This window comes from Lycorma delicatula, chromosome 8 (genome assembly GCF_047948215.1).
Source record: "Lycorma delicatula isolate Av1 chromosome 8, ASM4794821v1, whole genome shotgun sequence".
Classification (NCBI taxonomy): domain Eukaryota; kingdom Metazoa; phylum Arthropoda; class Insecta; order Hemiptera; family Fulgoridae; genus Lycorma; species Lycorma delicatula.
The window spans coordinates 4038568-4063966 of NC_134462.1; the positions used below are offsets into that span (position 1 = coordinate 4038568).

The window sequence follows — 25399 nt, forward strand, 5'->3', positions numbered from 1 at the left end:
ACACACCTTTTTTTATGATCTCTCATAAAAAAATTAATTTTAGGTATATGAAATTCCTTCTCCATATTTAAACGAGGAGTTTCATCAGAAAGAATTATAATGATTTAATACGTCGTTAAATTAAATTAAATATGGTTCATTATATTATGTTACCGAGTTAAAAAAATGAGAATCTGCTTTACAACGGGTAATAAATACCTTAAAAATTCCATTCTTTTACCAAAAGTAATCTTGATCTATAATACCTAAAAACTTCAATTTCTTTAGAATTTTTTGTAAATTTGTTGTGGATCTTTCCCAGCCTAAAGGAGACCTTTCTCATCGATGTTTGAGGAATCTTTAAATGATGTCCGAAACTAGCGTAGAAATTTTTCGTATTTATTTACAAACAAAGGATAATCAGATACGATATTTTTTTAAAGTTTTTATTTAACATCAGTAAGAGGGAAGTGGAATGTATACGATTTGCTGAAGATATTGTGATGGTAGCAGAAAGTGAAACAAAGCTAATTGATGTGTTAACGACTTAAAAGAATCTTGTGAAAATTAAGGAATGAAAACAAATAAAAAGAAAACAAAATGCATAGCAACAGGCGGAAAAGTGGAGAAGATTGAGATCAGAGTGGGAGATGAACTATTAGGCCTAGATGAAGAAATTTAAATACTTGGATAGCATTATAAATGAGGAACTAATGTGTACCACAGAGAGTAGAACGAAGATATCTAGGCGAAAGAAAGCATTTAATAGGAAGAGAAAACTGTTGTGTGAAAAATTGAGCTGGGACAAAAGACAAAGATTGGTAAGATGTTATATTTTGAGTTTCATGGAGCTATGTTTACATGAAGCTGAAACGTAGATACTAAGGAAGGTGAACAGAAGACGAATTGATGTATTTGAGATGTGGGTGTGGCGCAGAATGATTAATGCCAGATGGTAAGATCGAGTAACGAATTATAAGGTTTATTAAAAAGAATAAAAGAAAGAAGACGAATGTTAAATGTAATTGAGAACAGGTAAAGAAACTGGCTGGGACATTGAATGAGAAGAAAATGTTTAATATTGGACACAATGGAGGGATTGATAAATGGAAAAAACCAAAGAGGAAGAAAAAAATTTCAAATCCTGGATGAGATTATGGAAAACGGAAAATACGAAAAGACAAAGAAATTGGGGCAAGATAGAATAAAGTGGAAAATGGCCATGACAAGACCTGTCCTAATGGAAGAATACAATAGGTGAAACGAATGAATTATTTAACAGTAGGATTGTTAAAAAATACAATGTAAAAGGGGAAATTCAACTGCCGACTGATTTCAAAAGTATTACTTTTGTTTAGAAAGCGCAAAATAACCGTTGATTTTACTTTCGCGATTTTTTTCTTTTTTTTACGTTCTGATTACTAACGGTCGTATTTCCCAAAAGTTCATTTTTGCGCATAGTTATCTTTCGTACATCTATTCAGTGGTGTATGTTTATTTTCTCACTGGAAATTTATTTTTTGTTTCAATTTTCAGAAGTAATCTCTGTCCACAATTAAAATTTTCTAGATTATTATTGTTTTTAAATTTTTTTAAACCATATGGTCTTTATGGTTGTGTTTTCATAAAAATGAAATATTTATTTTGTCAACTGTTGTTCTTCATTCTGTATAAATGTTCATAACCTTGCAGTTCAATACCTTTAGACTAATGATTTTCCAACTTTTTAATACCCTAAGTTTAATATGATTTGTCCAACTCCGGGAAATAAGCGGTTATCTCAGCTTTTACCTCATCATTTGAAGTGAATTTTAGTCTTCAGGTTTAGGAAGAGGAAATAATCGCTGGGAGCCAAATCATACGGGGCATGTGGAAGAATTTCAAAACATAGGTCATGAATTTTGTAGCAACGATGCAAGATTTGTGTGAAAGAAAATTTTCTTTTTGGTCATTTAGTCCGAAATACACCCTTAAATAGGTTCAATAGTGAAGCACAATACCTCCTGGTGATGTTTCCGGCTTTCTCCAGGTAGTCTATAAGCACTGGAGCACCACGGAAATTCCAAAAAATACCGTAACCACAGCTGTTCCTGCAGATGAAACCGTTTCCGCTGTTATTCGTCGCACTTTCACCTGCTCCTATCCGCTATTTGGACTACTGTTGTCTAATGGTGAATCCAGCCTTCATATCCTGTTATAAATCGTTGAAGATCAACGAAATCGCGTTTAAATAAGTCTAAACACTCTTGGGAAATATTCACTCGAATGCGTTTTCAATTGACTGTTAACAAACGCGTCACCTTTCGAGGGAAAGCTTTTTATACCTAAAATATACTGTAAACTGTAGTGGACAAGATGTGTGAAGATGTTTGCGGTGTTAGAAAGGTCGTGTATTTTTGGTCGGCAATCATTTAATAAGGAACTTCGGATTTTTATGACGGTTCCGTTGGACGTAGCAGTTTTAGGCGTCCCGAGCATCACCCTAGATGCACGTACAACCACATTTAAATTCAGCAGCCTGAATGATGAAATGATGAGAAAGAATCTTTTTAAGTGAAACGTAACTTTTCGCATTCCATTGGAATTAAATCTTTTAAAATAAAGTATTTTATAACAGCTCACACTTCAATTTTATTCATTTTTAAGAAAATGTCAAAAGTTATTTGCTTTACTCAATCGCCACAAACAAGCAACAAAACGTACGCGTCTGAAAATTCCCAGCATGCCTTCTAAAAGATTATACTTGAAAAATATCATAGCCATTTGGTTATATTTACGCCACCTCTGCGTCAGGCCGAACGACCCTGGTGCTAATCCGATAGAATCATTGCACTACAGCGCTTCCCCGATATTATTATTTTTTTACTCTGGTGAGGGGAAGAATCCCATTTATGGACAAATTGTTGGGCTCGCTATCAGGTTCTGCAAGACGTTGTTAAAGTGCGTATGTATATCTGCGCTCTACCCGCTAAAACTGCTCCTTACAAACTCCCCTCCCGGGACCGGACCGCAATTAAGCATAATACAGCTCCGGTAGGTGCCTTTGAGCTCGGGAAATCAGCCCATATATCATCACCTTCACCCATCTACGCAAGCGCGGACGAACTACAGCTCCACAGGAGGCTGTCCGTCACCCCCTCGCTCAAGCCTTTGTTTCCACTTCTGTCCTTCTTGAAGGTCTTGGTTTCTAGCTTGTCTTCCTTGACTATCTTGTCTCGTTGTCTTCCTTGCCATCGGGACTACAGTCGTTTGGCTCAGGGAATCCAAAGTCCATCTGTCTCATCACTGCGCCCATCCGTATAAATACGGATAAATAGCAGCTCCACAGGAAGCTGTCCTTCACCCATTCGAATTCCTCTCCTTTTTTGCAACACTACCGTGAACAGTTTTGATACTGCCGCAAAGTAGCGCACCCCGACGAGCACGGTACACACTACGTTGTTCGTATCAATCTTTCCCGTAGTGGTGACGTTTAGGAATTAGAAAATCCTCACGAAATATTGCAGTGTAAAGGATATTCCTCAAAACTAAAAGTTTTTTTACCGTATCCCGACAGAAAGTTTACGGGCCGTTCTCTTTCGCGAAAGCAAGTGTATATGAAATGAACTATCTTGATATGCTACAACTATGGCTCTTTAATTGCAGTACGAACCACAGAACCTTATTTGGCAAGAAGATAGTGCGTCTCCTCACTGGTATAACACTGTACGTGATTGGTTGAATGAAACTCTCCCCGAAAGCTTTGATTGGTAGCCGGCGACCAATCCGCGGTCAGATGACAGGGCTTGTTTGCTGTGGCCTTCAGGTTTGCCCGATCTGACCCGTGCAACATTTTTCTTTGGGGGTTTAAAAAGGTTAAATAACTTGAGACACAGGATTGAACCTGCTGTCGCATCGATTACTCCAGACTTGCTGATTTAAATATAGGATGAACTCTCCTATCCTTGTGTGCCTTGTGATGAATAGCATTCACTTTGAACAATTGTAGAAAAAACAGTTTGAGTTGCTCTTTCATTTCTTCTGTGATTTATTAATGCAAGTAAAACTTCATAAATATTACGTAATTATAAAACCCCGATATTCATTTTGAAGCACACGGTAAAACGATAAGTTATTAACTCAGTCAAAAGTTTTAACAAGTCGTACTAATTCAACTCTATGGTTAAGTATTCCACCTTATAATTCTATTAAATGCATTTTATAAGTACTACAAATGAAAATAATTAACAATATACCATCTAGTTATTTATTAGAATATAAATTAATTTATTATCTACCTTACAGTTGAGTATATTTCCAACGTGACGTCTCATTTATCATAAATTAATACTACAAATTTTAAGTTCATCGACTGAAAGATTATGAGGTAAACTTGTTTAAAGTTTCTATGTACTTTAATTTTGTTATTAGGTTTTGTAACTTCAAATCGGGAGGAAGATGAAATTTCAAATTTTATTAAAAAAATCTTAAAATATCTTAGAATTTTACATCCATTTGATTCACGGACAAAGGATAAAGTTTTCTACCAAATCTTAATCTTTTCTTGACAACAGGAAGTTTCAATTTTGTCTTGGATAGTACATAAGTAAACAGGCAATTATATAAATCAATCAATGTACTATTTAATTATTAAAATAATTCTACTTCAATAATAAAGTAAAATTGTATTAATTAAGAAATGAAGTGCACGTTCGTAACGTAATCAGTAACACCTTTCATATCATATGTGCTCTCATCTGTAATTCGTTGTAACGTATAATTTACTGAAATTCAGAATTTTGTACACGAACAAGATGAAGTGATACTCACAGGGAGCTTCTCTAGTTTTGCATAAATATTGATTTACCGTGATAATTGTTTAAATTGCTTCATAAGGAAAGATGTTGAATATTCATCAAGAGAAGGTGAATACACCACCTGCTGACCTCGCTCATGTATTCTGGTAAGAGGGTTTGTTTCAGTTTACTTTAACCTGTTATTCTACGAATATGTGTGTTATTTAGAAATGAACCGATGATAAGCAATATTCTACAAATTTAACATTAACTAACAAACTGTATTGAAATTACTATATTGTTCATTCATAATTTCCAGGGTATTTAGTTTATCTATATTACACTAAAACTTGTATTACTTGATTACCTCAAATATTAACATTTTTTTTTTTAGTATAGTAGACACAATCTTTAAAAACTGTTTCCATTAGTTTTCTTGATATTAATTTAATAATCTGTACAATATCTAACCAAAATGAACGTAAAATATATATTACTTTCCCGGTGAAATATCCAGAATAACTAAATTAAAGGGAAAGTATGGTGATTATGTCAAAAATGGGGTATCGGAATTTTTTTTACACATCTTTTAGGGTCAAACTAGTTCATCTAGACAAAAGAACATATGTATGTATGTGCGTAAGGATGTGGGTCGCACTGCTTTTGACCTTATATTTCAGGATTGACCAAACAGATTTTCTACAAATTCGGCTAAAATATATCTATATATGATTATTTTTTTTCAAAATTCGTTAAGGTGGTGACGAGAAAACGCGAAAAAAATAATTTCGATTTGCTTCAAAGGTATTTTAGAGAAAACTATTAGAGCACATTTTATACCTAATATGCATATATAAATAATAAAAAGCCTTTTTTTCTAAAAATAAACCGCACCTATTAAAATCGAAATTATGTTTTTTATTATTTTTTTTCTCTCTCTTTACAGTTTAAATATTTTTCAAATTTTTTTTTAAATTTATACTTCATACATAGAGCTATCAAAACCTTTCAACAATTTAAAAAAAATAAAATTCCGAGCTTAAAGTACAGAAAAGTGTTTTAAAGATATTTTTCTTATTTTAGTCCTTATTGAAGGGGGTGATAGAGTTAGAGAAAACTTTACACAAGCAAATTTGTTAAGCCACCTATATATTTGTTACCTATATATGAATATATTCAGCAAAAGGTTTTCTTAAAATTTGTTCTACCTCTAACAAAAATCATTTTTTTTTGTCAATTCTAATTTTTATTATTAATAGCCGGGAAAGTCAGGCAATATTTTGACAGCTTTTATTTATATATATATATATATATATTTATTCCGTAGACTGGAATAAAATGTTCAGCATTTAAAAAAAATTAGGGTTCAAATACAGAGATAGAAGAACAAATTGCAAACATGTACAGTAACCATACAGCAACAGTAACAATTGAAGAACATAAGAAAGAAGCCGTAATAAGAAAGGGAGTCCGACAAGGATGTTCCCTATCTCCGTTACTTTTTAATCTTTACATGGATCTAGCAGTCAATGATGTTAAAGAACAATTTAGATTCGGAGTAACAGTACAAGGTGAAAAGATAAAGATGCTACGATTTGTTGATGATATAGTAATTCTAGCCGAGAATAAAAAGGATTTAGAAGAAACAATGAACGGCATAGATGAAGTCCTACGCAAGAACTATCGCGTGAAAATAAACAAGAACAAAACAAAAGTAATGAAATGTAGTAGAAATAACAAAGATGGACCGCTGAATGTGAAAATAGGAGGAGAAAAGATTACGGAGGTAGAAGAATTTTGTTATTTGGGAAGTAGAATTACTAAAGATGGACGAAGCAGGAGCGATATAAAATGCCGAATAGCACAAGCAAAACGAGCCTTCAGTCAGAAATATAAGTTGTTTACATCAAAAATTAATTTAAATGTCAGGAAAAGATTTTTGAAAGTATATGTTTGGAGTGTCGCTTCATACGGAAGTGAAACTTGGACGATCGGAGTATCTGAGAAGAAAAGATTAGAAGCTTTTGAAATGCGGTGTTATAGGAGAATGTTAAAAATCAGACGGGTGGATAAAGTGACAAATGAAGAGGTATTGCGGCAAATAGATGAAGAAAGAAGCATTTGGAAAAATATAGTTAACAGAAGAGACAGACTTATAGGCCACATACTAAGGCATCCTGGAATAGTCGCTTTAATATTGGAAGGACAGGTAGAAGGAAAAAATTGTGTAGGCAGGCCACGTTTGGAATATGTAAAACAAATTGTTAGGGATGTAGGATGTAGAGGGTATACTGAAATGAAACGGCTAGCACTAGGTAGGGAATCTTGGAGAGCTGCATCAAACCAGTCAAATGACTGAAGACAAAAAAAAAACAAAAAAAAATATATAAATATATATATATATACTAGCAGACCCGTCGCGATCAGGAATGTTAAGCCAGTCCAGGCTCGTTTCACTTGCCGTTCCCGTTTAGCAGGAGGCTCTGCACCCTGGGCTCCTCTGTATTCATTAAACTTATTAAAAAAAAAGCTATAATACATCAAAAATTAAAATCATAAAAGAAATATATGAATAAACTAAACATCTTTTACTAAATTTAATATAGACGTATATATTGAGAGATATCGTCTATCGTATTGTCACTGTCTATATCGACCGTTGTCTATGTCAATATCGACTTTCTCATAAAGTAATGTGATAAAATTTTTCTAAATATCTCAACCCCAGCACCACCTAGCGAGTCCAAACTAATTCAGAAACCTTCCCTGGCATGCGTCCAACCATTTCCCAAAGTTTCATCGCTCACGGATGAACGGTTTAGGAAGGCGTAAGAGACATACAGACAGACAAACATTCATTTATATATATATATATATATATATATATATATATATAGTATATACATTCAAATACTTATGAACACAATAAATATACATTATCTAATATTTATACATTTCACCCAGTAAGAGTTGTAAAAAGTTTTTACATTAAATGTAACATTTTTTGTTTACTTTTTTCCTTCTTTGTATGAAGTAAAGGAGGTTTTGGGATCGCGAAAAATTTCGGTTTCCAGATTTCAACGGAAATATCAATTTTGATCATCCCTAAATCCGTTTTGAGTAGTTTTGGGGTGATGTCTGTACAAACGCGTAACGCAAAAATAATTAACCGTAGGATACTGAAATTTTGAATGTAGGACTGTTGTAACATCTAGTTGCATACCTCTATTTTTGATTGCAATCCAAGGACCAAAAGTGCCCAAAAAAGTCCAAAATTCAAAAAAAAAATCGGATTTTGAACTTTTTGTTAACTGCAGTAATAAGCCCTCATTGAGAACTTTTCAGTGATATATCGTAAGCGGTAGTTATTTTCATTGGTTCCATAGTTATAGCCAAATAGAATTTTAATTATGAAATATTAGGATCTTACAAGGGGAAGGCACATCGGTTCGAATCTGAGTTCATCTCCTTTTCTTTTTTTTAACATTTTTGTTTTTAAATTTAAATATATTGACTTATTAATAACTATTAACCTGTGATTGTAAAAACTTCAATAAAAAAAAAATATGAAAAAATATCAGAAGTTAATGAAATAAGATTTTATGTACTTTTCATTTAAAAAAAAAAATGCGTGTACGTAATTTAATAGGTGTACAAGAAAGTCATGTGCTTTCATCAGCTTTCTTATTGTACATAAAATAAATTTTAATGTTTCATTAAATATGATGCTATAATAAGACGCATTTTACTCTGGTTCTGTACCGTTAAGAAATAAAGAGCATCTAATTTCTTTATTCCAATCAATTACTGTATACGTTTTTACTAGAGAAATTTTTCTCCGAATTAAATAAAGCTAAGAATGCTCATGACTAAGTTCAAAATTAAATAAATTAATACATTAATTTGTGATAATATTAGTTGACTTAATAATTAGAATGAATAAAAAATATATAACAATGCAGTTACTACCATTAAATTTGAAATTAGTTTATATTTATCTGTTAATGGCAGATATTGTCCTAATCGTAGATAAATAATTACGTATTACATTAACATAATCTAATTTAACGAATAATGTTTTTGATATCATCTATCTACTACTTTGATATCTATCTCTTTACTTTTCCGGTATAAATTCTTCTCACAAATATTTCTTTAACATTTTATTTAAATGCTAGCCGGTCAGGACTCGCTTCGCTAACCGTCCCCGTCTAGCTAGGGTTCCACTCCTTCGATCTCCAATGTGATCATTACCCACATGATTGTGAGAATAATACTGATAAATAACAATTAAGCCTGTTCAATTTATAAAAACCGTCAGTATACTGTAATTTCTTCAGGCAACAGTTTGGTCAGTACAGGACCCACTACTTGTTTTTTTTATTTTACGTCGCAGCTTCGCTCGCGAAGTATACTGAACGGGTAAAAAAGTATTTTGCACGGTTTTTAGCGTACCTGAAAAACACCGCGAGGAGGAGAATGTCCTTCGTTTCCCATTTTTATTATTTTTTTTATCTATGTTTTTGTTTTTATTCTATTTTTTTTTTGGAATAGTTTTTGAACAACATAATTTAAAGAATTTGTATACAATATTTTATTATTTGGAATTGTACACAATATTTTCGGTTTTTCTCTGTGGAGCGTGTACATACTGATTATTCCCACAGGAGACTTTGGATTTAGCCACATACAGTTGCCCACGCAAGAAGCATTGACTCTCCAAGTGGAGACAAACTCCACTTGACTTGAAGCATCTGCCCCGGTGATTTATTTACTGTCAACGAAAAAGTAACGTGAAGCGTGGCCTTCATGAAAATTAAGGCCACGTCTACAAGAATGTATAATGAATGTAAATCATCTTTAAACCTTCTTTTCTCGATAACCGAAAGAAATTTCGAAAAATAAAGAAAGGTTTTTTGTAAAAATTTTAATTTCAAATGCTGTATATGGTCTCCGAATTCGATTCGACTAACAGTTTGTTCATAGTAAAACTGAATATATGCAAGGAATATAATACGGTTGTTACCACAAGCCATTAAAAAGGTCACCATACTGAAACGGTAAAACATTCTGTTTAACGGTAATATTCTAATACCTTCTTACGGCAATATGTTCTTTCTACGTATAATAGTTATGTTCATGTAAAATTTCAGCTCAGTTGGATAAACTTACAGACACCAATATATATATATATATATATATATATATATATATATATATATATATATATATAATTAAATGAACACAATTGAAAGTTTGATAAAACATTAACAAAATGAACATTACGGAACTCCACAAAATTTTACTTTATCCTTTTCTCTTTTTCCCCTTCTCCCTTCTCCCTTTTCCCCTTTTCCCCTTTCCCCCATTTCATTTTTCCCTTTAAGTTTTCCTCCTTTTCCTTTTCCCATTTTAATTTTACAATACTCCCTTCCCCCGATATCTTTTTCCCTTTCCTTCCCCCATTTCTCTTCCCCTTATTACCATTTTCCCTTTCCATTTCCTTTTCCCCGTTTTCCTCTTTTTTCTTTTTTACATTTTCCCTTTTCCTTTTTTCGATTTTCCCTATTTCACTTTTCAGATTTTTTCCCTTTCTCCCCTTTTCCACGCGCGTAAATAGGTCCAGTAGTTTTTTAATTTATAGCGGACACACATATCCGAAACACTGAAATGGAATCGTAAAATATTTAGTATAGTAGCGTGTGTTGCTTTTACGTCCAACAGATAGTGCTGTTTTGAAAAAAAAACATATTTTTACCTGTCACAGGTGTGACATCTTAGGTATATAAAAACACGCGCGTGTTTGTGTCAAAATTTCAAAGCAATCGGTGAAGAACTTTTAGAGACTTACGATTTTGAACAAACGAGTATTTACATTTTTATTTAAATATATATATGAAATATATATAAAATTATAGACTTTTGGTTCTGCATACAAAAATTATTTTTAAAATTGTTGAAGAACAGTTGTTAAAGAATAGACTTTATGCTTAAAAACACGTAAATTTTTACGATTATTACATTTTTCAGTGATTCGATAAGATGGATATTATCTTTAACTGGCATTATCTAATAATTATCCATGATTATTATTATCTTATTCTGCACTAATTTCTACACAAGCAAAACTAGTAATAATAGTAATAGACTTTTTCTGCATAGTCAAAGCATGACCTTAAAATTGTATAATTATCAACAACAAAATAGTTGAGAAAGAGGTCCTATGTCGATTACCACAATTTACTCCTCTTGACTGCATCCACTCTTTCGAATTTTTACTCATTTATTGTTATTTAACTTCCATAAAATTTAAATAAAATTATTAATAATGATTATAAATATCTTAATCTATAATACAAGAAATAATAATTAAGGCATTCTTTTGACAACTGGATTTGAATTTATGTCGATTAATGATGCTGTATATGTTGTTAATATTTTATGTTTGTATAAATTAGACAATCTTGATGTAATATTATGGAAATGCAGTTGTACTGTATATAATGCTGCTAATTAGCAATCATTATAGATCGTTAACAAATAGATAGTCACGGGTAATGAATGCCTTTACTCTAAGCTCATTTGAAATATGCAACGATACAATTTCAAATTCTAATACTTCTTGTATTAGAACTACCGCTAGGATTAGGAAATTAGAACATCTGAATTCAATGGTTTAATCAAAAAAGAGAGATTTGCCAAAACGAATGCGCAATTCGTCGGAAGTCAGCAACGTAATTTATGATTGAAATTTTATAATACAGTATTATCAAATTTTATAACCGTATTTCGTTTGGAATACAATAAAACACAACGTAATATTATTATTAATTTCTTTTGATTTCTTTATGCAGTGGATCAACTAAATTATAAACTAAAATAAAACGCATAATATTTCTATTACAATTTTATAATTCAGCATTATAAATGCTGAATAAACGCGTTGTTGAATTTATAACAACAAGAACACAAATTTGCTTTCTCTGCGATTATTGATGTTTATTTTACACATTATTTTTATGGTGAATATAGTGGAAGTATCTATTGCAAAGCCTAAATATCAAATACATTTTAGTAAGGTTGGCAAGCGATTTACAACCTAAATTCAATTCAGTAAAGATTTCAGTAGACTACACCATTCCTCTCTTTCTTTAGAGAAACTGACACGAACATTTGCAATTCATGGAAGTGGCGGTGATAATTTCAGGACTGTTTGTGCTCATATTAGGACATCTACAACTGTTATGTTTATGACGGTAGCTGATAGGTGTGAACTGTAATAAAATTATATTTTTGTGCTGTATTAGACACACACACCGGCGCGCGCGCGCATTTATATATATTTATTCCTTAGTTAACATTTTAGATTATGAATATTTTTTATAATGAACACATTTTATTTTATAACGTGAAAAAAACTGGTGTTGTGGACTCATTAGTTACCATTTAAAAAGAAAAACTCTGAATTTTAAAAATTATACATATATTAAGTTATAAAAAAAATATAATTCATAATATTTCGCTTATAACTTTTATCAATATAACACCGTGAATGCTGAGTGAATGCGTTGTTACATATGTCATAACAAATAAACAAATATATATATATATATATATTATTCAATGAATAAAGTGAATTTGGCGTTACCGTCATTATAAAATTTCTTTTATAAATAATACTACACTTTAAAAATTAATGCGTGTCATGTAATTAAAATTAAGTCACGAAGTTTTAATTTTATGGCTATTATATAATTAAAGTTTCGTGACTTAATTTTAATTACATGACATACATTAATTTTTAAATTGTAGTATTATTTATAAAAGAAATTTTATAATGACGGTAACGCCAAAATCAATTTATTCATTGTAAAAGGAAAAAAAAAATTAATTCTTTTTACAAAATAGGTTATAATAAAATGTTTAACAGGTAAAGACCGTTCAAATATCAAAGAGGATATTTTAATGTTTCAACTAATATTAAATACATTTCATGTGGAAAAACTGCATTTGAATAATTTTTAAATACATATGCGAACGTAATTTTTATATTCACAAACTTACAGCCAGATAAACAAATTTTATTTTGAAGAAATGTGATTTTAAGATATATATACATTTACACAGTAGGCACCAGGTTCGATTCTCAATTCGAATACACATCTTTTATGCATAATCTCATTTGTTAACTTAAAATCCTCTTTATTAGAATCGAAAGGATTCCTAAGGATTTAAAAAAAAAATTAATTTGATGTACCATCAAAATATATTTTGGAATTTAAAAATGTCAAAATCAAAACTCATTAATCCATGCACAAAAAAGAATAAATTAATAAAGTAGAAATACCTTCCTTACTTTCAATTTTAGTCGGATTATGCGGTTAGAATGTGTGTATATATATATATATATATATGTGTGCGCGCGTGTGCGTGTGTGTATATATATATATATATATATATATGTCGGAGAATAAAGTACAGTGGAGTATCTTCCGACAAAACGATGAGAATATTCTTTAGAATGTCTGTATTTTTAGTAGTTTTAAGAAATGTATTATTACTAGTAATATTTTGTAAAATAAGGTTTAAATTGTTTTATTGCGGTAGGCTTAGGCTAGGTAGGCACATGGTTGTCAACGTAGTCGGGATCCCAGGACGATAGGGGTATCATAAAATTAATAAGGAAAAGGAAATATGCAGTAGGTATATTATTTGAGAATATGGAGAAAGGGTAGTCTTGCTTTGGAACCCAGATCGAACAGACGTCCTGGTGATCGCGAATTCGTTATTTCCCTGAGCCTCGGTCTATCGCAAGTTGTTTTAATATTATTTGAATTCTAAATTGAATTAATCTTATATTGTAATTCGTGTGCTACTGAGTTATTGATAAGTGATAATTATCATTTGTAATTATTTCATTGTACGAGTTATCTACTCATTTTTATTAATTGAACTTTATTGTAATCTGATATATTCTCCACTTGTAATGGTGGGAATGAGTGAAGCACAAAACGTTGAATCCCTGACAAATCTCCTCGCCTCTCCGACATCAGAAGTGGGATCGTCTCCATCTGGTCCATCACCTGATCAGTGGAATACATTGTTTGAGTTTATGAAGTGTTGTATGCAAAAGCCATTATCGACAAAGAAAAGTGTTGCGTTACCACGATTTAATCCAGAGAGTGCGGGATCGGATTCTGTTGCTTGGTGCTCTGCAGCAGAATTGTGTCTATTAGAAAATCCTCTTCAAGGCAGTGAATTGATATCTGCGCTTAGCAAAGCTTTGGAAGGTTCAGCAGCCGTAGCGGTCCAGGGAACAACAAGGAGAATGGTAGCGTCGAACGCCGTGTGAATCTTTGCACAGTTGCAGCCCCTACTGGTATTCTAAACCATCTTGGTGAGTCGCTTCCATATTGTTTTGATTCAGGAGCGGAATGCTCATTAATAAAGGAATCGATAGCGATTAAGTTTTCTGGACGTAGAATTAATGAATTAATAATTTTGAAAGGCATCGGAAATGTTGTAGTAAATTGTAGCATGCAAATTTTATCTATTGTGATTATGGATTTGTTTACATTAGAGATTCTTTTTCACGTTGTCCCAGATGAATATTTGAGTTATAATATTTTAATTGGTCGAGAAATTTTGAGCTTGGGTTTTGAAGTAAATATTTCTCAAAATAATTTTAAAATCTGTAAATCTAAAGTAGTAAATGAATGTAGTAAATTCGAAATTATAAATTTTTATAATTGCAGATACGATAGAAGAAGCGTTTGAAAGACTTCGAGTGGTATTTAAAATTCTTATAGATGCGGGATTCTCATTTAATTTTTCAAAATGTTCTTTTCTCAAAACATCTGTTTCATACCTTGGGTATGAGATTCAAGAAGGACAAGTTCGTCCAAACCGTCGTAAAATAAACTCTTTAACAATGTTACCCGCTCCAAGGACCGTTACTCAGCTTAGACAGTTTATTGGCCTTGCATCTTATTTCCGACGGTTTGTCCCTAAGTTTTCACAAATCATGAAACCATTATATGCTCTTACCTCAGGTAAAAAATATATTGAGTGGACTGAGACACATGAAAACGCCCGACAAAAAGTAATTCATACTTTGACCAACGAACCCGTCTTAATTATCTTTGACCCGGATTACCCTATAGAACTGCATACCGATGGGTACGGAGCAATACTCATGCATAAAGTAGACGGTAAAAATAAAGTTATTGAATACTTTAGTAAAAGGACAAGCCCAGCCGAGTCCAGGTATCATTCTTACGAACTCGAAACTATGGCCGTTGTTAAATCTATTAAACCTTTTCGGCATTACTTGCATGGACGACAATTTACTGTTGTAACTGATTGTAATTCATTGAAATCTTCTCAAAATAAGATTGATCTTAATGATAGAGTCCATAGGTGGTGGGCTTATTTACAGGCTTTTCAGTTCGATATAGTTTATAGAGAAGGCAAACGTATGTCGCACGCGGATTTCTTCTCTCGAAACCCTTTGTCCGATTTACCAAAACAGGTTAATAAGTTTAAAATAGGAGATCACGTTTTGATTAAGAACGAAGAACGTAATCAAACGAAACTCGATAGGAAATTTAGAGGTCCATTCGTAGTAACAGAATTACTTGATACCGACAGGTACACACTAAAATCTTTAAGTAGTAGTAGAAGTTATAAGTATAGTCATGATAAGTTGAGACAAATGCCTGAGAATTATATTCCTAATGAGTTGAATGTTTCCTCGGACAATGAAAGTTGTGCCGAGGAGACTGTTGATGTTGGTCCTGAAACAGGGACTATGGTTTAAAAAGAGACCACCAATGACGCAATGCACTAATGGCTGGCAGCAGGTCGTGGACCTGGAATTTTTATTTTTCGCACATGCATCAGTGTGTAGTCGTAACTGCAAACTAAATTAGTGGCTAATGTTAGTTTGATCAGGGCGCGATGGGCACCTGATGATGTGTCGGGCAGGTAGTTGTGGCAACTACAGAATATGTATGATACTGTATGTGGCATACAGGGTAGCCTAGAGATAGTGCAGAGGTCTATTGGTGTAGGAAATAAGACTGTTGATGTTGGTCCTGAAACAGGGACTATGGTTTAAAAAGAGACCACCAATGACGGAATGCACTAATGGCTGGCAGCAGGTCGTGGACCTGGAATTTTTATTTTTCGCACATGCATCAGTGTGTAGTCGTAACTGCAAACTAAATTAGTGGCTAATGTTAGTTTGATCAGGGCGCGATGGGCACCTGATGATGTGTCGGGCAGGTAGTTGTGGCAACTACAGAATATGTATGATACTGTATGTGGCATACAGGGTAGCCTAGAGATAGTGCAGAGGTCTATTGGTGGAGGAAATAAAATCTTATTTGACAGTTAACTGATAAGGAATAATGATTGATGGCTTTTCGATCTCTTGAGTACTGTACGATGACTATTTAGGATAATGAATAATTAATGGATTTCTGTTACTCGAGAGGACTTCTGAATCTATCTTTTGTACTTTAACTATTGTAAAACGCTTTATAATGACCGAGGTCAGTTGAAAACAAAAATTAAAATACCACTGTAACTCAATGTTTTAGATACACCCGAGGGCGTGTGATTGTCAGAATGGCCGTGTCGGAGAATAAAGTACAGTGGAGTATCTTCCGACAAAACGATGAGAATATTCTTTAGAATGTCTGTATTTTTAGTAGTTTTAAGAAATGTATTATTACTAGTAATATTTTGTAAAATAAGGTTTAAATTGTTTTATTGCGGTAGGCTTAGGCTAGGTAGGCACATGGTTGTCAACGTAGTCGGGATCCCAGGACGATAGGGGTATCATAAAATTAATAAGGAAAAGGAAATATGCAGTAGGTATATTATTTGAGAATATGGAGAAAGGGTAGTCTTGCTTTGGAACCCAGATCGAACAGACGTCCTGGTGATCGCGAATTCGTTATTTCCCTGAGCCTCGGTCTATCGCAAGTTGTTTTAATATTATTTGAATTCTAAATTGAATTAATCTTGTATTGTAATTCGTGTGCTACTGAGTTATTGATAAGTGATAATTATCATTTGTAATTATTTCATTGTACGAGTTATCTACTCATTTTTATTAATTGAACTTTATTGTAATCTGATATATTCTCCACTTGTAATGGTGGGAATGAGTGAAGCACAAAACGTTGAATCCCTGACAAATCTCCTCGCCTCTCCGACATATATATAAAATGAAAATAATTTGCAAATGGTTAAACATAATACAATCATCTTTTAATGACTTACTAATAATTTGATGCATTATCAAGGTTGTTAATTTTCTGAAAATAATCGTCTGGCAAAATAATTTCTGCATGACAGCATAAAAGAGCACCGAAACAACAATGCATTTAATATTTTACTATGTGTGCTACCAGAAATTAAAGCAAAATTTATGTTACCAGCGGCCAGTTTGACAACAGGCAAATATTAAATTCCGAGATAAAAAAAAAATTACAAAAAATTTAACATCACTATTTTCACCGTTTGATACTTTAATAATAGGATTGTACATTTGTTTATGATTCCCCACAGATAGTGACGAGTAATAAGTGGTACTCTGCAAAACGTATAACCGAAATTCCAATGGGAAGGGAGAATTTAAACCAGAATAACCATTATTTTTGGTATCTGTTTGCTTACGTTTTGTAATTAATTGAGGTTGCATGTGAAATCTCATTTCCGCAACGGACTGTTACATAACCTTTGTGACATTACGAGATAAATTGAACACTCAGGTGTATATCCTATTAAAATTAACTATATATATTGTTATTTTGTTTAAAACAAATTTTTAATTTATTTTTTTAATTATATATTTAAAAATAAAAAATTATATTCATTATTAATTTATATATTTTCATTACAAAAACGATAAAAAGAAAACAGAAAATAAGCATTAGTATAACGACGCTAGATTTTATCCAGTAATTACGGAAGAAAATTAATTAAAATCATATGGAATAGATTGAATTAATTACGCTATTAAATAGAAACAGTGTATATAATGCATTATTCCCGACAGAATATACAACAGCTCTCACATACAGTATTATATAGTACATCTCTCTGAGAGTACCATTGTACATTATACTAACTTCTCTTATGAATACAGTGATGATATGTGAGGCTGAAAATTACTAACGTTTCGGTGAGTCTGATCTAATCATGTTCAATTCTAAAATTTATTGATTTAGTGAAAAAGGCAACAAAATAAAACTTAATTATTATTTTTTTCTAGAAAGTCAGAATAACCAGCATTTAATGGTGATCTTTGGAATAATATTTTTGGAGTAACTGTTATGTTATATCTGGTCGCATACAATTATTTAGTTGTGGCTAATAAAAGTAAAACAATTTTTTTTTGTCTTCATTTGACTGGTTTGATGCAGCTCTTTGATGCAGTCGTTTCATTTCAGTATACCCTCTACATCCTACATCCCTAACAATTTGTTTTACATATTCCAAACGTGGCCTGCCTACACAATTTTCCCCTTCTACCTGTCCTTCCAATATTAAAGCGACTATTCCAGGATGCTTTAGTATGTGGCCTATTAGTCGATCTCTTTTTTTAACTATATTTTTCCAAATGCTTCTTCCTTCATCTATTTGCCGCAATACCTCCTCATTTGTCACTTTATCTACCCGTCTGATTTTTAACATTCTCCTATAACACCGCATTTCAAAAGCTTCTAATCTTTTCTTCTCAGATACTCCGATCGCCCAAGTTTCACTTCCGTATGAAGCGACAGTCCAAACATATACTTTTAAAAATCTTTTCCTGACATTTAAATTAATTTTTGATGTAAACAAATTATATTTCTGACAGAAGGCTCGTTTCGCTTGTGCTATTCGGCATTTTATATCGCTCCTGCTTCGTCCATTTTTAGTAATTCTACTTCCCAAATAACAAAGTTCTTCTACCTCCGTAATCTTTTCTCCTCCTATTTTCACATTCAGCGGTCCATCTTTGTTATTTCTACTACATTTCATTACTTTTGTTTTCTTCTTGTTTATTTTCACGCGATAGTTCTTGCGTAGGACTTCATCTATGCCGTTCATTGTTTCTTCTAAATCCTTTTAACTCTCGGCTAGAATTACTATATCATCAGCAAATCGTAGCATCTTTATCTTTTCCCCTTGTACTGTTACTCCGAATCTAAATTGTTCTTTAACATCATTAACTGCTAGTTCCATGTAAAGATTAAAAAGTAACGGAGATAGGGAACATCCTTGTCGGACTCCCTTTCTTATTACGGCTTCTTACTTATGTTCTTCGATTGTTAGTGTTGCTGTTTGGTTCCCGTACATGTTAGCAATTGTTCTTCTATCTCTGTATTTGAACCCTAATTTTTTTAAAATGCTGAACATTTTATTCCAGTCTACGTTATCGAATGCCTTTTCCAGGTCTATAAACGCCAAGTATGTCGGTTTGTTTTTCTTTAATCTTCCTTCTACTATTAATCTGAGGCCTAAAATTGCTTCCCTTGTCCCTATACTTTTCCTGAAACCAAATTGGTCTTCTCCTAACACTTCTTCCACTCTCAAATATATAAAAATAAACAAATACTTATAAAAATTTAATTCCAAAGGGTAATTTCAACTTAGTTTTAGAAACAGTTGTATAATAAAAAAGAAAAAAAAATTTAATACGAAAGTGCAATAAAAATAAATGGATATTATAAATTAATAATTTAAAACAACAGCTCTCAAGCATTATTTTTAACGTTTTAAAAATATCATATGATACCGAAGTTTATATTTACCGTCTCTACGCATTACTAGACTTGATCGAAGCCGTCAGCCAAGTTGATGTAATAATTTATTACATTCGAAAATATTTAAACTGATTAATCAATTTCTTTTTTCTTTGCTTGATGATATTGCCACATAAACTTGATACTTGAAACTTGTGCGTTGGATATGGAAATGGAATTTTTGTAGCGTATGAAAAATACCTTGTCTGACCGGGATTCGAACCCTGGACCTCCGGATGAAAGACCGAGACGCTAACACTTCGCCACGGAGATCCGGATTAAACTAAAAACAACAAAAATAAACTCAATAATATCATATCCAATATAATTGACAAACATAAGTTTTTTTTTTTATATTTAGCCTCCGGAAATTACCGTTCAGGTATTACTTTAGAGGATGAATGAGGATGATACACGTATGAGTGTGAATGAATGAATATCTTGCAAAGTCTCAGTTCGACCATTCGTGAGATGTGTGGTTAATTGAAACCCGACCACTAAAGAACACCGGTATCCACGATCTAGTATTCAAATCCGTATAAAAATAACTGGCTTTACTAGGACTTGAACGCTGGAACTCTCCACCTCCAAATCAGCTGATTTGCGAAGACGCGTTTACCATTAGATCAACCAGGTGGGTTGAAAAAATAAGCTAGGAAATGTTATCTTTACATTTATATTAAGTGATTAGCCGAATAACAAAATTATAAGACACTCAGACAGCGTTAAATATTTTAACAAATAAAAAGTTTTAACAAAATTATATTTTTTATATTAAAACTTTTATAATCTCAGTGACAACCGATATACTTTTGCGAACGCAAAGCGACACCATTGGTCATTATCCAAGTTCAACGCCATTCTAATTTTAAACTCTAGTTTAAGAGATTATATATTTAAAATTTAAGTGTTAAAATCTATAAAAATAATAGTTAATAAAATATAAAAAAGTTTTGTAAAATAATACAGTTTATTACAAATATTATACAAAATATGTAGAAAAGTTTCAACTTTATGAAAGATAGAAAATATAACACTAAAATAAATAGTAATCTTAAAAAAGAATTCCCAGTTAAAAAATAAGTGTAGGTAACAGGAAAAAATCTAAAGAAATCGTAGCAAGAATTGTGTTGAGGAAATTTGAGGCGTTGTGAAGTCAGCTCCAAATGAATAGAACACCGATCTCGCTTTAGTAAATACGAAATACAATTGCGGTGACGGCCACAGGGCAACTTCTTTCAGCTTGGATTTGTGATTTATTTCTTTAACAAAATAAAAAAAATTCCTACTGACGTGTGACAAAGTATATAGCTTAAATCAAATAAAATTCAATTTGCAACTCTCTCTATCTCTCTCTGGCGCGTACACGCACACATACATATATTGAAGGTATATATATAAATGTATATATATATATATATATATACCTTCAATGGTTTTTATATATCTTATTTTTATATAAAAAAATGGTATATATATATATACATATATATATGTGTATGTGTGACACTATGTACTTTCAGACAATTTATATATTTCATTTCTTATTACAGCGTATAAAGAAATATACAAATTTTATATGATTGTTGTATATTTTATAAAATCCAACCTTTTTATGTGCATGTCCTCAAGGTATGATATATCTTGATGTCTAAGGTAAATGAACCTTTAACAACTTTTAAGTTTAATTATTAACAGAAAGAGTTATCACAACTAGAGAAACAATATCTTTTCCTCTTTAAAGCTCCACAAAAAATAAGTCTCCAAAATTATTTTTAAATAATTTATTTAAGTTTTTATCTTATTCAAGTTTGATAAGTAAATAAACTTATTATTTATTGGAATAAGTTAGAACGAATTTTTAGTATATTAAAAAAATGGGTTATAGGATAATTGTTTTACGCCTATAAAAATTATCTTTTTTATTTTGAAACTTACTAGGGACCATGCCAATATCATTTCTTTTTTGATTCATTTCCTTTATATTTTCGGAGTTCACCCATTTTTCGTTTTTCAATTATCTTCTGGTGCTCTTTCTTCATTCATCCACAAGAATCTTTTCGTTATAAATTATTTCTCTAAACTTCATTCTATCCTCCAAACTATCCTCTATTTTTATCATAAGGTTTTGATGTTCCTTTCATCTGGTTCATGAATCCTGTTTCACTTTTTGCTCTCCTAAGAATTTCGAAAACTTATTTATTTAATCTTTTTGGATTCATTCAGATCATGTCCAAGGAATTTTAATTTGAAATTAAGGGTAAAATTACATTAATATGTAATTTCATTTTCATAAAATTATTTTTAAAAAATCACAATTTTCTTGATACACAGTACCTTCCTGATACCTTATATTTGTTTATTTTTTTTGTTATGGATTTTCATCAAGTAACAGCTTCATCCATCGTTTATTTGAATTTTAGTCTCTTTTATTCTAAATGCAATTTCCAAATCATCTTTGGTTTTATCAATTTCTTTGATTTAATTCTAATCTGTACCGTTCTTCTACTTTTCATCGTAGATTTTTCTTTCAATTTTAAGGAGATTGTGTAAGCCAGTCAGATTTTTTTCAATTCCGTATAAGTTCATTGGTCTGACTACAATGTTGTAATGCCTCAATTATTGCGTTTATAGGAAGATTATTTTTGTTATTAATTTCTTTGTTTAGGAAATTTAATTTTTCTAATTTAAATTTCCGGATTTCCAGAATTGCTTTGTCTGTTTTTTACTTCTCCTACACATACTTATTTTACTTTACTTTATTTCTCCTATATATTTAGATTGGACTGTGATATTTATTTTTCCATAATTGATCTCTATTGATTTTTTTGGGGTAATCTATGAGGTTTGTAATGATATCTGTTTTTGTGAACGATATTTGTAAGCCTGCTTTTCTGCTCTTTATTTTAGGTTGTTAATTTGGGATACTGTGTCTTCTTGATTACAGACGACATAAATTCTTTTATAAATGAATCATTTATATTTGGCAAATTATAATAAATAATTTATAAATGAATAGATTAAATTTATCGCATTTCTGATAGCTTATATTTATAAATCTGTTAAAATATTCATCTTTTTCAAAGTATAAAACTATAGAATTGCTTTCGTATATAGAAATTTAAACATATTTTGCTTAAAAAATTGGGATTATAAAATTCCATAACCATTTTAATAAATAATTGAACCGTGTAAAGCAGCTTTCAAAATATTTATTTAAAACAAAACTAAGCGATTTTCGTTTACAAAAAGTATTACATATAGTATTCTTTTGATAAGTTTTTAAATATTATAAAAAAATATATATTTTTTATATAAATATATGTATTTATATATTTTTTATTGCATCTCCGTTTAACATGTTATAACATTATGTATGCTTAAATAATTTGAATTAACACCTTTCACATTGTTATTTTGTTTTGTATAAATTTTATTTATTATCTTCACAATCGCATTTAGTAACTGTTATTTCATATATCAATATTATCCTTATGTATTAATATGGGTTTAAATATCTCTCTTGTGTTATTAATCCTATTCTATTCTATGACGCTGCTCTAGTTTTCCGATTGATTTTCTTGATCCTTTCCGGGAAATACGTGGGAGATTACTTCTTATTTTTAGTAGTCTATATATCCACTTCAATTGTGCACCTATCCGAATAAAGTATTATTTATTCCTGTATTAATGGTAAAATAAAATATATAAATAAATTAAAACGATTTTTTTATGAAGTTTTTCCAGTTATTTTTGTGAAATTAATGTAAAGCAATTTATTAGAAAAAAGGTGGGTATATATATTTAAAGAAAAGTTCATCAGCTGACAACACAACAACCGTAGAATATTCGCACACTCGTAAAACTATCCACAAAAAAGTGTCTGCGAAAAATATTTGTTGATTTATAAAGAAAAAATTACTTGGTTATATCCAGAATTTAAGTGAAAGGGTTTAAAATAGAAACTGATATACATGAATTCGTTAGTTGTGAAACAACTTCTGGTTTGGGTTAAATAGATCAAATAAGAACAAAACTTTTGTTTGAATAAACAAAATTACTTTCGTCGCTAACTAAATTAAAGGAATATATAAAGATGTGTATAAAGTATATGAAAATGAATAAGAAGAACAAGAAAAAAAGAACAAAAGGTAATACGATAAAAATAAAAAGATTAAACAAAAAAGGAATTTCCAAATCAGAAAAGAGAAAGATAAAGATTTTTTTTTAATCTAAAAAAAATTCTATTTTTAGTTTTTAATATTAAAAACTAAATGCCTATCTCCATAGCAGAATGGTATCATTAGCCTTTCATTCGGGATCCCGGGTTCGAATCCCGATCAACTATGGCATTTTTCATACGCAACAAAATTCAATTAAAAAAAATTCCTTGCAAAATATTTCATTCATACTTTGTCGGGAATTAATTCATGAAACAAAAAATACTAAATGCTAAATGTTGTAAATATATTACTTTAATGATACTAAAAGGTATAAGGTGGTTTAAGACGTTAGTGAAAAAATTCCAGACCCTTGAAAGGGTTTATATCAATCGATCTTGAGCAAGAATCCAAGTTTCGAACCCAAAACTATCTGACCTATTTTGCTTAAAATAAATAACCGATTTATTCCAACTGCTTTATTTCTCATTTTTGTTTCAGTAATTCTTTACTATCCGTTTTATTGCTGGAATTATTTTGGTTCTGTTTTATTTAGAAACACACTCCTTTCGGAAAACAGTTCATCAACGCCTTTCCTCAGCTCATCGTCGGTGAGGAGTGGCAGCCGTCTTCACTACACGTTTGTTCCTCAAAATTCCCATACGTATATCTTTAAATTTTTCAAGCGGGAATATGTGAAACAAAGAGTTTTAAGTTTCACTATTACTTGCTGATTTAGATGAGCTGAAAACCAGGATCATAACTTCTGTAACAGAAAACTATCTGCAACACTTAGCTTAAGAATTCAGCTCTCGCCTTGATGTTATTCGTCCAGTAGATGGTGGAGAGTATAGAACATTTATAAACTTGATAAACAAAATTTTATGCACATTTGAGAAGTATATAATTTTTTTTTGTAAATTTAACACATTTTTATTATGAAATAAATCTGTTTGACATCGGCTCTTTTTTTATACGTTCTGTACAAGCATATAGCAATTTACATGAAATTTTTAATAATGTTTTTACTTTTAGTTTTTACCAGTATGCTTTCCCCAGTCAGATAAAAAAGGGAGTTTGAGTTTTACAAGATCATGATGAATTTAACAAATAAAACAAAGAAAAAAATAAGAGAAAAATTAACCGAACACCTTTATGTTAAAAAAAATTAATTTATACGCTCAGAATGAATTTCATCGATCACTTTAAAAATAAAAGAGTAAGGTAAAAACAGAGATATTCCTAAAGAAAATACAAAAAGGCTGACAACACAGTTGTAGGACTTTCCCGTCACACGGCTTTTTCTGATTCACGACTTCCACATACGACTTAAAGTTTTAATCATTTTATTTAAATATGATACTTTTTGTTTATTTAATTCAATGATAACGAAAGCGCGCGCACCGTATTTCATTTTCGCAGGTGTGGCGGTACTAGCGGCCACTTTAAATATTATTCATTTATTTAATTCTACCGGCCACCTGTAACATCAGAACATAGCAGGCAACTACAACAGCTGAATGTCAATGCTACACTAGCGCTTCTTTTGGTGAGAGGAGATACTAATAACGCAGTGTACCCGCTTAGCCAGTACCTTATTTAGTGCATTTTTTGGGGTTGGGGTGCGATTTTTCAAAAACCTTTTTTGCAGATATTATTTTTTAATTGTTAACAAAAGTGCCTA

At 31.3% G+C, this 25399-nt stretch overlaps 1 long non-coding RNA gene across 2 annotated transcripts in view; it reads right to left on the reverse strand.

Annotated features, from left to right (window-relative positions):
* LOC142328587 (uncharacterized) overlaps nucleotides 1–25399 on the reverse strand; it is a 277093-nt gene that overhangs the window by 122100 nt on the left and 129594 nt on the right. The window contains exon 4 of one of the 2 annotated variants that reach the window (XR_012757313.1): nucleotides 19708–19838. The exons of the other annotated variant lie outside the window; for it this stretch is intronic. This is a non-coding gene — a long non-coding RNA (uncharacterized LOC142328587). Of the gene's footprint in view, nucleotides 1–19707; nucleotides 19839–25399 lie in introns of those variants that run through there. 2 annotated transcript variants of the gene reach the window in all.